Source organism: Pelodiscus sinensis, chromosome 2 (assembly GCF_049634645.1).
Source record: "Pelodiscus sinensis isolate JC-2024 chromosome 2, ASM4963464v1, whole genome shotgun sequence".
NCBI lineage: Eukaryota > Metazoa > Chordata > Testudines > Trionychidae > Pelodiscus > Pelodiscus sinensis.
The window spans coordinates 172,206,509-172,218,532 of NC_134712.1; the positions used below are offsets into that span (position 1 = coordinate 172,206,509).

The 12,024-nt window shown below is 42.0% G+C and overlaps 1 protein-coding gene across 9 annotated transcripts in view; it reads left to right on the forward strand.

Annotated features, from left to right (window-relative positions):
- Positions 1-12,024, forward strand: part of PDE1C (phosphodiesterase 1C) — a 442,200-nt gene that overhangs the window by 424,968 nt on the left and 5,208 nt on the right. The gene's annotated exons all lie outside the window — the stretch shown is intronic.

Sequence of the window (12,024 nt, forward strand, 5' to 3'; positions counted from 1 at the left end):
TTTAAATAGACAGGAAGCATAAGTAGACCTCAAAGGTTGTGTTTTCACTTCTATTGTTGTGACTTAGTTTATAAACTTCCTAAGAGAGGTCAAGCATATCTAACCTGCATACAGAGAGTATACAGCAATTGCATAATAATGCAATTATTAGGTGTCTGTTACTGAGTACAATATCTGTTTGTCAAAGGGGCAACTAGGGGCTCTTTTGTGATGCATGCTGGCTAATGAATAGCCATTTTAAGGTTGACACTTTACTTCTCCTCCCTACAATCCTCCCCAAACATACTTTAAAATGTTTCGCATCTTCTCCAGGACTGTAGATTTTTAAAAATACCTTTATTGTGATAGAGGCAAAACCTAAGCAGAAGAAAATCATTGTTAATTAACTCTGTGATAGTTTCATGTTGATACAGAGATGGAGAAAACTTAATTCAAGGTTTGATGTTATATAGAAGCTTCAGCGTAAAAGTATTACTTAAGAGAAAATGAGATGTTATGCTTTTGTGATTTTTGATTTTGTAGCTTAGCTATAAATTCTGATGCTCAAGCCCAGATTTTTAACTATATTTAGGCTTAGGTCTTTTCAAACAGAAATTTAGGTTCCTAAGTCAGTTATGTATTACATTCACTAAATAACTGTAAAAATCAGGGTCTTTCCCCCATAGATTATAAGAACCTTAGAAACGGATGGCTGGATAGATGGGCATACAAGGGAAAGAAAAAGAGATGGCTCATTGTGAGTTATATTTCTTGGTTTCATCGCTGTTATGCACTTTCAAAAACTTGGAAACAAAACATATTTTCCAACTAGTTTTTGTCCATTTCCACTGTACAAATACTAGGACAAATTGTTGCTCCTTCCCCGAAAAGATTCATGGACTGTTCCCATTTCCCACATCTCCTCTGCTCAGCTGGTAGCCACAACCCCTCTGTTGAATGCAAAAAGTCTGTGATGGCAGCTAGTACCCCCCAGCACCTCAGATTGTATGGTTTGGGATATGGCTGGGGTTGCATACAGTGTGGCTTTGTCTACACTGCAGGGTTTTTGTGCAAGAAGCCTTTTGCAGAAGAGATCTTCCGCAAAAACTTCTTGCGCAAAAGTGCATACAGACCTCAAAGCGAATCGCAAAAGCGATGCACTTTTGTGCAAGAGAGCTTCCACACTGCATGGACACTCTTGCACAAGAAAGCTCTGATGGCCATTCACAGGATGGCCATCAGAGCACCTGCACTTTTGCCAATAGGGGTTTCTTGTGCAAAAACCCCTCCGGAAAGTCCACACCTGCCTTTTTGTGCAAGAACTGTAGCGCAAAAAGGAGTTATTCCTCGTGGGGAGAGGAATAACTCTACCAGCAAAAGCCCTCTGTTCTGCTGATTTACTTGCACAAAAACGCATTTGAGGTGTGGACGCTCCAACGGTTTTTGTGCAAAACCCGCCTTTTTTGCACAAAAACCTTGTAGTGTAGACATAGCCTCTGTGTATGTACATGCTGGTTCTATGGAGAGTGGGGGGAGGGAGGGAAAAGAGGTGCATGTGTGAGGCCCACCATTCTGGCTGTTGCAAATGGGTGACCTCCTCAGTTGAAAATCAGTGTCAGAATAAGATTCAGGCTGTCAAGCTGAGAACTTGTGATTGGGTATAGAAAGCAATATAACACATTAGCCAGGGAGCTGCATGCTTTACCAGGATGGAGGAAGCTCATGGCTAGCAACTGAAAGTCACAACAGTTTGAATCCTAGATGAAGTACTGACCCCACAACAGCTAGGTCCTCATACTGGTTTTGGAAGTATTTCTTTTGGAGACACTCCTTTTCTCTTTCCTGCTTTGGAGTTTTTCTACTGAAGGAGGCAGCTAGGGCCACTGAGTTTTGTACAAACACACAGATGTTTTAAAAACTACTTGGAGACTAATTCCCCACCCCCAAGCATAAAACATTTTTTGAGTGTTTGAATATTATTAGTGAATGAGCAATCTTGAGTCTCCTTCTCCACTGTCCTTGAGGGACTGCTCGTAATTACTGCATGAAACCTCTTCAGTGGCAAAAAGTAAAGAACAGCTGCTGAAGACTCTCACTTTATTTAACAACTAAATGCCAGCTTAGAAAATGACAGCCTCTGTAATTTTCCCACGTAGTCACCCATGAAAATGGGCTAATGAAGGATTTTCCTTATGGCACGTGATCTGGTTGAGTTCATTTCATGTACCTTTGAAATGATATAACCTTATTTTGCTCACATAAGGAGAGATTCTTGCATCTTTCATAAAGTTCAGTGGCTAGAGCTCTATTTGCCTATTCTGAATGGCAGCTGAAGACGAAAGCCATCACATACACATGGTAGCTGGCTGAAGTATTTCTCCTTACTGGGAGATGGGATCCACTTAATGAAGAGAGGAAGGAGCATCTTCACAGGCAGGCTTGCAAACCTAGTGAGGAGGGCTTTAAACTCCTCACTAGGAGGTTCATTGGGGGACAGTGACCAAAACCCTGAGGGGAGTGGGAAGGTCAGATACCGGGAAGAAATGCATAGAGGAACGAGCAAGAAAGGAGGACCCCTGATTTGAATGGAGAAGATAGAGTGATCAACTGGTTACCTCAGGTGTTTGTACACTAATGCGAGAAGCCTGGGCAACAAACAGGAAGAACTGGAGGCCCTGGCCCAGTCCAAGAAATATGATTTACGTGGGATAACAGAGACTTTGTGGGATGACTTGCATGACTGGAGCGCTGTCATGGAAGAGTATAGACTGTTCAGGAATAACAGGCCATTATCTTTGAAAAGTCGTGGAGATCAGGGGAAATCCCGGATGACTGGAAAAGGGCAAATGTAGTGCCCATCTTCAAAAAAAGGAAGAAGGACGATCCAGGGAAGTATAGGCCGGTTAGTTTTACCTCGGTTCCTGGAAAAATTATGGAAGGGATCCTTAAGGAATCCATTTTGAGGCACTTGGAAGAGAGGAAAGTGATCAAGAATAGTCAGCATGGATTCACAAAGGGAAAGTCGTGCCTGACCAATCTGATTAGCTTCTATGATGAGGTAACTGGCTCTGTGGACATGGGAAAGTCAGTGGATGTGATATACCTTGATTTTAGCAAGGCTTTTGATACAGTCTCCCACAATATTCTTGCCAGCAAGTTAAGGGAATGTGGATTGGATAAATGGACAGTAAGAAGGATAGAAAGATGGCTAGAAGGCCAGACCCAGCGGGTAGTGATCAACGGCTTGATGTCAGGATGGCAGTCGGTTTCTAGCGGAGTGCCCCAAGGTTCGGTTCTAGGACCGTTTTTGTTCAATGTCTTTATTAATGATCTGGATGAGGGGATGGATTGCACCATCAGCAAGTTTGCAGATGACACTAAGTTAGGGGAAAGGTAGATACGCTTGAGGGCAGAGATAGGGTGCAGAGTGACTTAGACAAATTGGAGGATTGGGCTACAAGAAATCTGATGAGGTTCAACAAGGACAAGTGCAGAGTCCTACACTTGGGACGGAAGAATCCAAAGCATAGTTACAAGCTGGGGACCAACTAGTTAAGTAGTAGTTCTGCAGAAAAGGACCTGGGGGTTACAGTGGATGAGAAGCTGAATATGAGTCAACAGTGTGCCCTTGTTGCCAAGAAGGCTAATGGCATATTAGGTTGTATTAAGAGGAGCATTTCCAGCAGATCCATAGATGTCATTATTCTCCTTCATTTGGCTTTGGTGAGGCCACATCTGGAGTATTGTGTCCAGTTCTGGGCACCCCACTACGAAAAGGATGTGGACGCATTGGAAAGGGTACAGCGGAGGGCAACCAAAATGATTAGGGGGCTGGAGCATATGACTTATGAGGAGAGGCTGAGGGACTTGGGTCTGTTTAGTCTGCAGAAGCGAAGAGTGAGGGGGGATTTGACAGCAGCCTTCAACTTCCTGAAAGGAGGTTCCAAAGAGGATGGAGAGAGGCTGATCTGAGTTGTGATAGATGGCAGAACAAGGAGCAATGATCTCAAGTTGTGGTGGGAGAGGTCCAGGTTGGATATTAGGAAAAACTATTTCACTAGGAGGGTGGTGAAGCACTGGAATGGGTTATCTAGGGAAGTAGTGGAGTCTCCATCCCTAGAGGTGTTTAAGTCTCGGCTTGACAAAGTCCTGGCCGGGCTGATTTAGTTGGGATTGGTCCTGCCTAGAGCAGGGGGCTGGACTTGATGACCTTCTGAGGTCTCTTCCAGCTCTATGGTTCTATGAGTCTATGATTCCTTCATTGCGGGATCCGTGGGTGTTGGAAATGTATACGTCATGGATGGTTTACTCAGGGATGACCTCGCCTGAGAGAAATGGTCCGACTGCACAGGCACTTGTGTACACAGGCAGGGAGCTGCACTTCATGCGTGAAAGGTACAATCTGTATATTGTACTGAGTGCAGGCTGCCTGTAGAGGAGATGAAAATGTTCCTATGTCAAGCCATGTGAAAGCCAGCTCTGCTTAAGCTATTTCAGCCCAAAGGTCCCAAATGATAACAGTGTGCTTCATCACAAGATAACTGACAGAGCCAAGAAACTTCCGATTCTCTCTCCTTCTCCGGTCCACGTGCCCCCTCTCACTCTTGTGTATGGTGCCCTCCTGGAGCTGGGCATCCGATAAATTCCAGAGGTGAGTAACACTAGCTCCATGGCCAGGGAAGCTCCATGTCAGCAGAAAGGCTGGGCCACATGTGTCTCATTTTATAACAATAAAAAAGAAAATTGTATCAGAATGGAAGTGCAATAACCCCATGCCAGACAATGTCCTTTCTAGAGCTGCACTGTGTGGAGGATACTGCCTGTGGTAGGCTGAATGTCTTGCAAATTAGGATTCTTCCTTTTTTTACATTGTCAATTAAAAACCTGATTTTCAGGGACTCTGAACACCAGCGGCTCCCACCAATTTCAATTTCGCCTCTAAAATCATCCTGTATTTCTGTGAAGATCAAGCTGTTATAATGGAAATTCCTGTAGTAACTGAGGGTGATGGAATCAGCTGCTGTAGTTGTGGCGTTAAGTTCATTTAATCTTTTAAAATGAAAACAACCATTCCATACCCAGCTGACCAGTTATGTTTGCTCTAAGTAATTTTACCAGTCCCAGTGAAGCTAAGGCTCTTTGTTCTTCCTAAGACTGGATTACACTGTAATACTAACAGCTCACTTTCCAACACTTCCAAGCGCTTTTGTTGTTATAATATTTAGTATCTTGAAGTATTACAAGTGACTACTTCTAACTTTACTAACATGTGCTGTTTGGAATAGCTTTCTTTTCCATGAAGCAGGCGAGGTCCTAAGTTGGTGCAAATCAGTGTAGTCTCATGGGAGCGGTTATGCATTTTCAGATTTCAGGCTGAGATTCGGAATGTCCATCATGGTCAATTATTTAGCTGTGGATACTTTAATGAAACTGTTATAGCCTGTCCTTGTATTACACCCATCAATAGTGGGCCTGAGCACCTGATGTTGTCTATATTATTTTCTATGACTCATTTCCCAGATCTATTGTGTGACTGTATCTCATCACTTTCATGTCACACAATTACTGACAAAGCACCTTTTTTCTCTTCTTGAATGCTCCTAATAGTTATACACATGTACCAAGGAGAGAAACTAATCCTGTGTTTTGAACCTTGATCACATTGGGATTTACAAAACATTCCCTCTATCAAAACCATTCATTGCTGAATGGACATGTAGAGTACTTAGAAATGTCCTCACTTTTATTTAGGTGATACACAGGTGGTCATCCAAATAGGAGTGAAGTCATGTTTGGTGGGAAATGGCAAGTGTTCTGAAGAGTTTGTTGCCAGTTTGTGCATGACTGTTGAGTTAAGAGATAGAAAACCCCATTAGAGCTTGGGAGGAAACCTTACCTGTTCTTTCTGCTTGCAGGCCCATGGCAGGAAAAGGGTCAAGAGGCATTATTGCTCTCTCTGGTGTAGCTGGAGACTCTCAGTTTTGCTCACCCTGGTCAACCATTTATGCCTTATCCAGATGAAGCCGCTGTTGTATGTTTCTAAATAAGCTTCCTTTGAAGCTCATGCAAAGGCTTCAATGTGGAAAGCAGCTTCTGACTTGCTCTTTATAATAGGAGTTGGCTGACTGAAACACTTCCCTCTGCCATGTACACTGGCTGCCAGTGCACCAGGCAATACAGTTCAAGGGCCCCCTTGGGCATGGTGGAAAAAAGACCCCTCAGTTGCCACTGATATACTATCAGAGAGACTTGAAAGTGCTCAGTGTATCACAGGATCAGGCATTAGATCCTTTTGTAAATTAGGCCCTGTTTTCCCGAATAAATGCCTCTTGTTATGTGTCCTTGTCCATCCTTGGTTTGCTCCAAGATGCAAGCTGCATGTCACTGAAAGTTATGGGTGATCATCACTTCTTAGGCCCAAAGTCTGCACTTGTAGTAGACTCTCTTCAGTTTTGTTGATTCACTTATGAATGAAATAACCTGGCAAACTCCAGACTCAAGTTTTGTGCATCACTCTCCCCTGCTCCCTGTATCACTCATGTGTAGCATAGGATTAGAAAAGGGACCAGGTATTTTTACATATCTTGTGATCTGCTCACTCCAACCACTGCTAGAATTTGTGTCTCAGACCATTCCTCTTTACTAGAACTATGTGAAGTTGAATGGGTTTGGCGGGAAGCTACTCAGATGAACTACATTTTTTGTTTGCTTTTTCTACCTTAATTTGATTGATATGAGTTTGCCATCGTGTTTTTTCTGAGTTCTATATTTGTGTGATCACAATTCACACAGTTTTCACCTAAAACCCGGTTTACTGTAAATTTGCCAGAGACACTATCCAGATTTCCTCAAAGTCTGTACCCCAGGTCTAATCAAAACTCATGCACCCTTGGTTAAATCTTATTTGAATCTGGACAAAGTTTCAGGTTTGTACCAAAAAACTTAGAAGCAAGTAGGTGAAATGTTGCACAAGATGTTGCACTGCTAGTTTGATAAGAACAAAGATAAGCATCAGAAATATTAGCTCTAATCCAATAGAAAGGCAGGTAAAAGGCGGCGACTTATCTCCATTTTCTGTCTGTGGTGAACTTGCATACTAGATCTGTACAAACTGGTCACAGCAAACAATTTCTAACTTATTTCAAAATTATTCAAGAAATGAAGATTCAAAAACATCTATTTAGAGATTGTTCACGAACTGTTTCCTGCAGCTATTGCTCTGAGTCATTGTTATTTGAGTTTGTACACACGAGCTGTCAACTAACGAGAGAGGAAGGTTGGACTGTGGATTATAACAGTCAACTGAGACCCTGAAAATCTATGTTTGAAATCAGCTCTCCTCATGACCTTCTGTGACCTTACTCTCATTGTGCCGTCCTTCCCTCTGTATTCAGTGGAGACACTAATACCTCATTTTTCCAACTCTTTGTCTATCTGCTTTAGATAATATGCTCTTCAGAGAAGAATCTCTTGGTATGTTTATGTAGAGTGTTTAACACAATGGATCCCAATCTCGTCATTCAGATTCCTGAATGCTATTTGAATTCAAATAAATAATACTTTTTTCTTTATTCACTGAAAACACATTTTCTGTTTCCAGATGGCTGTGTGAATCCTTTCATATTCAGAGGAGTTGTTACCACACTCTGTCCCGTGAACAAAATTTCCCTATCACAAACATATGGAAGTAAACAAAAGACTCTTGAATTCACAGCTTTTAATCAAATGATTTCTCATGAACAGTGTTTTTCTTCTGCACTTTTTCAACTGTATTGAATACCCATTATGAGTAGTTACATGGCCTTAGAATAGCAAAACAAGGATCAAAGCCACATCATATTTTTACACGCTCAAGGAATAACTTTCTTGGATTTTTAAAATCTGTATCAGTCATGGGGAGAATTTATCATCAATTTTATTCAGTAAGCATCAGGATTTATTTTTATAAATATGGCCTCAGAATTGTGTTCCTTGTTTTGGTACATAGATTTGACATTTTCATTTATTGCTGTCTTAGCCAGGGGTATCAGCTGAGAACAGAAAAATGGCAACACTCTATTACCACTGGCTCATGAACAACTTCTGTCATTTTTATTAAGTCTTCATCACCTTCTTTGCATTCATTTGCCTATATTGTGATGTGGCACCCGAGGCAGATGTACATTAGGATTGCAGTTCTCAGTTGTGTCCATCTTTCATGAAGTACAGCTGAGGGTGAGGGAATCTGCTTTCAACACCTTCATCCTTGGTCCATGCAGGAGCATGTGCAACTTTAAGCATACAATGCTCAGTAGGCAATTGCCCCCTCCCATAGTGTATTCTGACTATACACTGTCGCCAACAGGGAAGTTTTGTCAGTGGCAGCTGTGTTTTTGGAACAGATGGAATACTGCCCTGCTCAGAAAAATGACAACATAAGTAAGAATAAAATCAATTTTGTTTTCTCCCTGATTCTTTGCACTATTTTCAGCTTCTTATTTAACACCATGGCTTTTTTTTTCAGATGAAGAATCCAAATGGAACATTTTCCCCTGTGCTTCACACTTTACAATGCACATGCATGAAGTCCAGTCGGGGCCTTCAATACAGCAGCTCTGGCTTTCAAAAGTCCCTTTCAATTAATGATGAATGTGCATCCCAAATCAGGAAAACTGTGCCATATAATAGTGTCTTAGAGATACTTCTAATTTTCCCCAAGAACTATAAGATCGAGTCTCACAATCATGAAGCTTACACAACAATAATAATACTCATAGAGCACTAATTGCAAATTACCTTTACAAACAATAATTACTTAAGCCTCTCAAAAATGCTAAGTGAAGTCGTTATAATTATCACTGTTGTACAGTTGGGGAAACATAAGCACAGAAGGGGCAAGTGACTTTCTGAAGGTCATGCAGCAAGTCAGTGACAATGTTGGGAATAGAAGCTGGAAATCCTAATGCCCAGTAGTCTGATATACCCCACTTCCATACTCATAGTGGGTGTCAATAATGACTAAGGAAATTGAATGTATTGTGCTCCCTTGTGCTCATTCAGCTATTGAATTAACATGAGAAATGGCCTGTCATTATTCTGGATATACCCCATATACTTATCAGACAACTCATCTCCATTGGCAGTGGCTCTGGTAGAATTCCAGTAAGCAATAAATTTTTCTCCATGCTGAGTAGGGGGAAATCCAACAAAAGTTTGGCTGAGTCCATGCTGAGTAATGAAAACGGAATGAATATGAAGAGTGAATGCCTCTTGAAGAGCAGTAAATCAGTTAGTAGACATACTGAAGACTTGGATTCTACTTGCCTGACTGACAGTCTCCTTGAAAAACAGGGAAGAATCAGAATGTTTATTGTTGGGGATGGTACAAAAAAGTACTTTGTTTACTAGAACATTTGATAGAACATTTTATGATGCCTGAGATTTATTAACATCAGAGTGTAGCATGTATCTGAAATTAATGCTAAGTAATTCACACTTAGGCATCTCTTTAGCTTTGATTTTCCATAGAATACTGACACAATGATAATATTTCACTGATCACTTCATTTACATTTGATAACCAAATCCAAATCAAACTCATTGCTGGTTATCTCTTGCTTTGCTTTTGATGTTATGTGTGTAAAAACTGGACCCAAAGCAAATCCTGAATCCAAACACCCACAATTTAAACCACGAGAAGATTCAGGGCCACGTAATGGATCCAGGCATGAATTTCAAAGGGGTAGCCATGTTAGTTTGTTTCAGCAAAAACAAGGAGTGCAGTGGCACTTTAAATAATAATTTTATTAAGGCATAAGCTTTCATGAGTCACAATTCACTTTGTCAGATGCATGAAGTGAAAGAAAAACAGATAAGAGGGATTCAGAGTTGGGAGTGTTACATCAGAGCTAATTCAATCAAGATAGATGTGGATAAGGTGGGAATACCTAAAATGGAAATTTACTTATTGTAATGAGAGAACTATTCCCTGCCCTTATTCAGACCCATTCTGATGGGGTCAAGTTTGCGTATGAATTTCAGCTCCGTGGTTTCACATTGCAGCCTGTTTTTGAAGTTTTTTGCTTGCAAATGGCAACTTTCAAGTGTCCACGGTTATTAAAATATTCTCCCACTGTTTTTTGAATTTTACCATTCTTGATGTCTGATTTGTGTCCATGTGTTCTGTTGCATAGAGACAGTTCAGTTTGTCCAATGTACATGGCAGAGAGGTATCGCTGGCACGATCGCATTTATCCCATTAGTAGATGTGCAGGTGAACAAGCTTTTGATGATGTAGCTGATGTAGTTGGTCCTATGATGGTGTCACGAGGGTAGATATGTGGACAGAGTTTGCAATGGTATTTGTTGCAGGGATTGATTTCTGGGTTAGTAGTTCTGCTGGGAGTGTGGGTGTGTGTGGTTGGTAATAACTATGTGTTTCAGGTTGGGGTGCTGTCTGTAAGTGAGGATAGGACTGCCTTCAAGTTCTGTAAGAGTGAGGGATCATGATCTAAGATAGGTTATAGTGCCTTGATGATATGTTGGAGAGGTTTCAGTGTGGGGACTGTAGGTAATGGCCTGTGGCATTCTGCTGCTTTCTTTGTTGGATCTGTCCTGTAATAGATGACTTCTGGGTACCCACGTGGCCCTGTCAATCTGTTTCTTGACTTCCCCAGGTAGGTATTATAGTTTTAAGAATGTTTGATGCAAATCCTCTAGGTGTTTGTCTCTGTCTGAGAAATTGGACCAAATGTGGTTGTATCTTAAGGCTTGGCTGTAGACAATAAATCTTGCCATGTGTTCTGAATGAAAGCTAGAAGTGTATAGGTAAGTATGGCTGTCCAGTCAGAAGGTTTCCAGTGGCATTTATGTGACTATCACTTAAGTGAATCTCTTGTGTGGAGTGGTCCAGACTGAGATGGATGGCAGTGTGGAAATGTTGAATACCCAGTGAAATTCTTTAGGGGTCTCCTTCCCATGGGTCCAGATGATGACGATGTCATCAGTGTAGTAGGCACTTGGGACAGAAGATGAGGAAGCGTTGTTCTACATCAGCCATAAAAATGTTGACATCCTCTGGGGCCATGCGAGTACCCATAGCAGTGCTGCCTGCTGGGAGGTATAAATCATCCTCAAATCTGAAATGATTGTGGGTGAAAACAGTCACAAATCTCAGCTATTAGTTGTGTCATGACATCCTCAGGGATATAGTTCCTGGTAGCTTGTAGTCCATCTTTGCAAAGAATGTTGGTGTAGAGAGCTTCCACATCCATAATGGCTAGGATGGGTGTGTTCTGAGAGATCTCCAAAGGATTGTAGTTTCCTCAGGAAGTCAGTGGTGTCTCAAAAATTGCTGGGAATGCTGGTAGTGTAGGGCCTGAGGAGAGAGTCTGCATAGCCAGACAATCCTGCTGTAAGAATGCCAAAGACTGATATGATAAGACATCCAGGATTTCCAGGTTTATGGATCTTGGGTAGCAAATAGAATACCCCTAGTTTGGACTCTAGGGAGTCTTTGGGTATGTCTACACATCAAAGTTAATTTGAAATAATAGCCATTATTTCAAATTAACTTTCCTAGCGTCTACCCAGGCAAACCGCTATTTCGAAATAAAATCGAAATAGCGGGGCGCTTATTTTGAATTTGGTAAACCTCATTCTATGAGGAATAACGCCAAATTCAAACTGTGTAGACGCTTATTCTGAAATAGGGGGCCTCCAGCCCTTCCGTTTCCTGTAGTGGCCACTCTCGGCCAAATCAGGAAACTCTTCTCCTCTCTCCCAGGGCCGGAGCCCTTAAAGGGGTAGACTCTGGCCACACTGTATGCCAGATCCAGGCCTGCCAACAGTCGCTGCCCCTCATCCAGTGGCCAGAGAATGAGCCGGGCAGTCAGTGCTAGCCAGCTGTCCCCCACCCAGTCCCACAGCTCCCAGGAGCCAGCCAGGGGCCGGAGACAGCGAGCACCCTCCTGGACTAGTGCGGAGATCATGGACCTCATTGCGGTTTGGGGTGAGGCCTCCAATGTTTATGATCTCTGCTCTAGATGGCAGAACACCGCCGTCTAC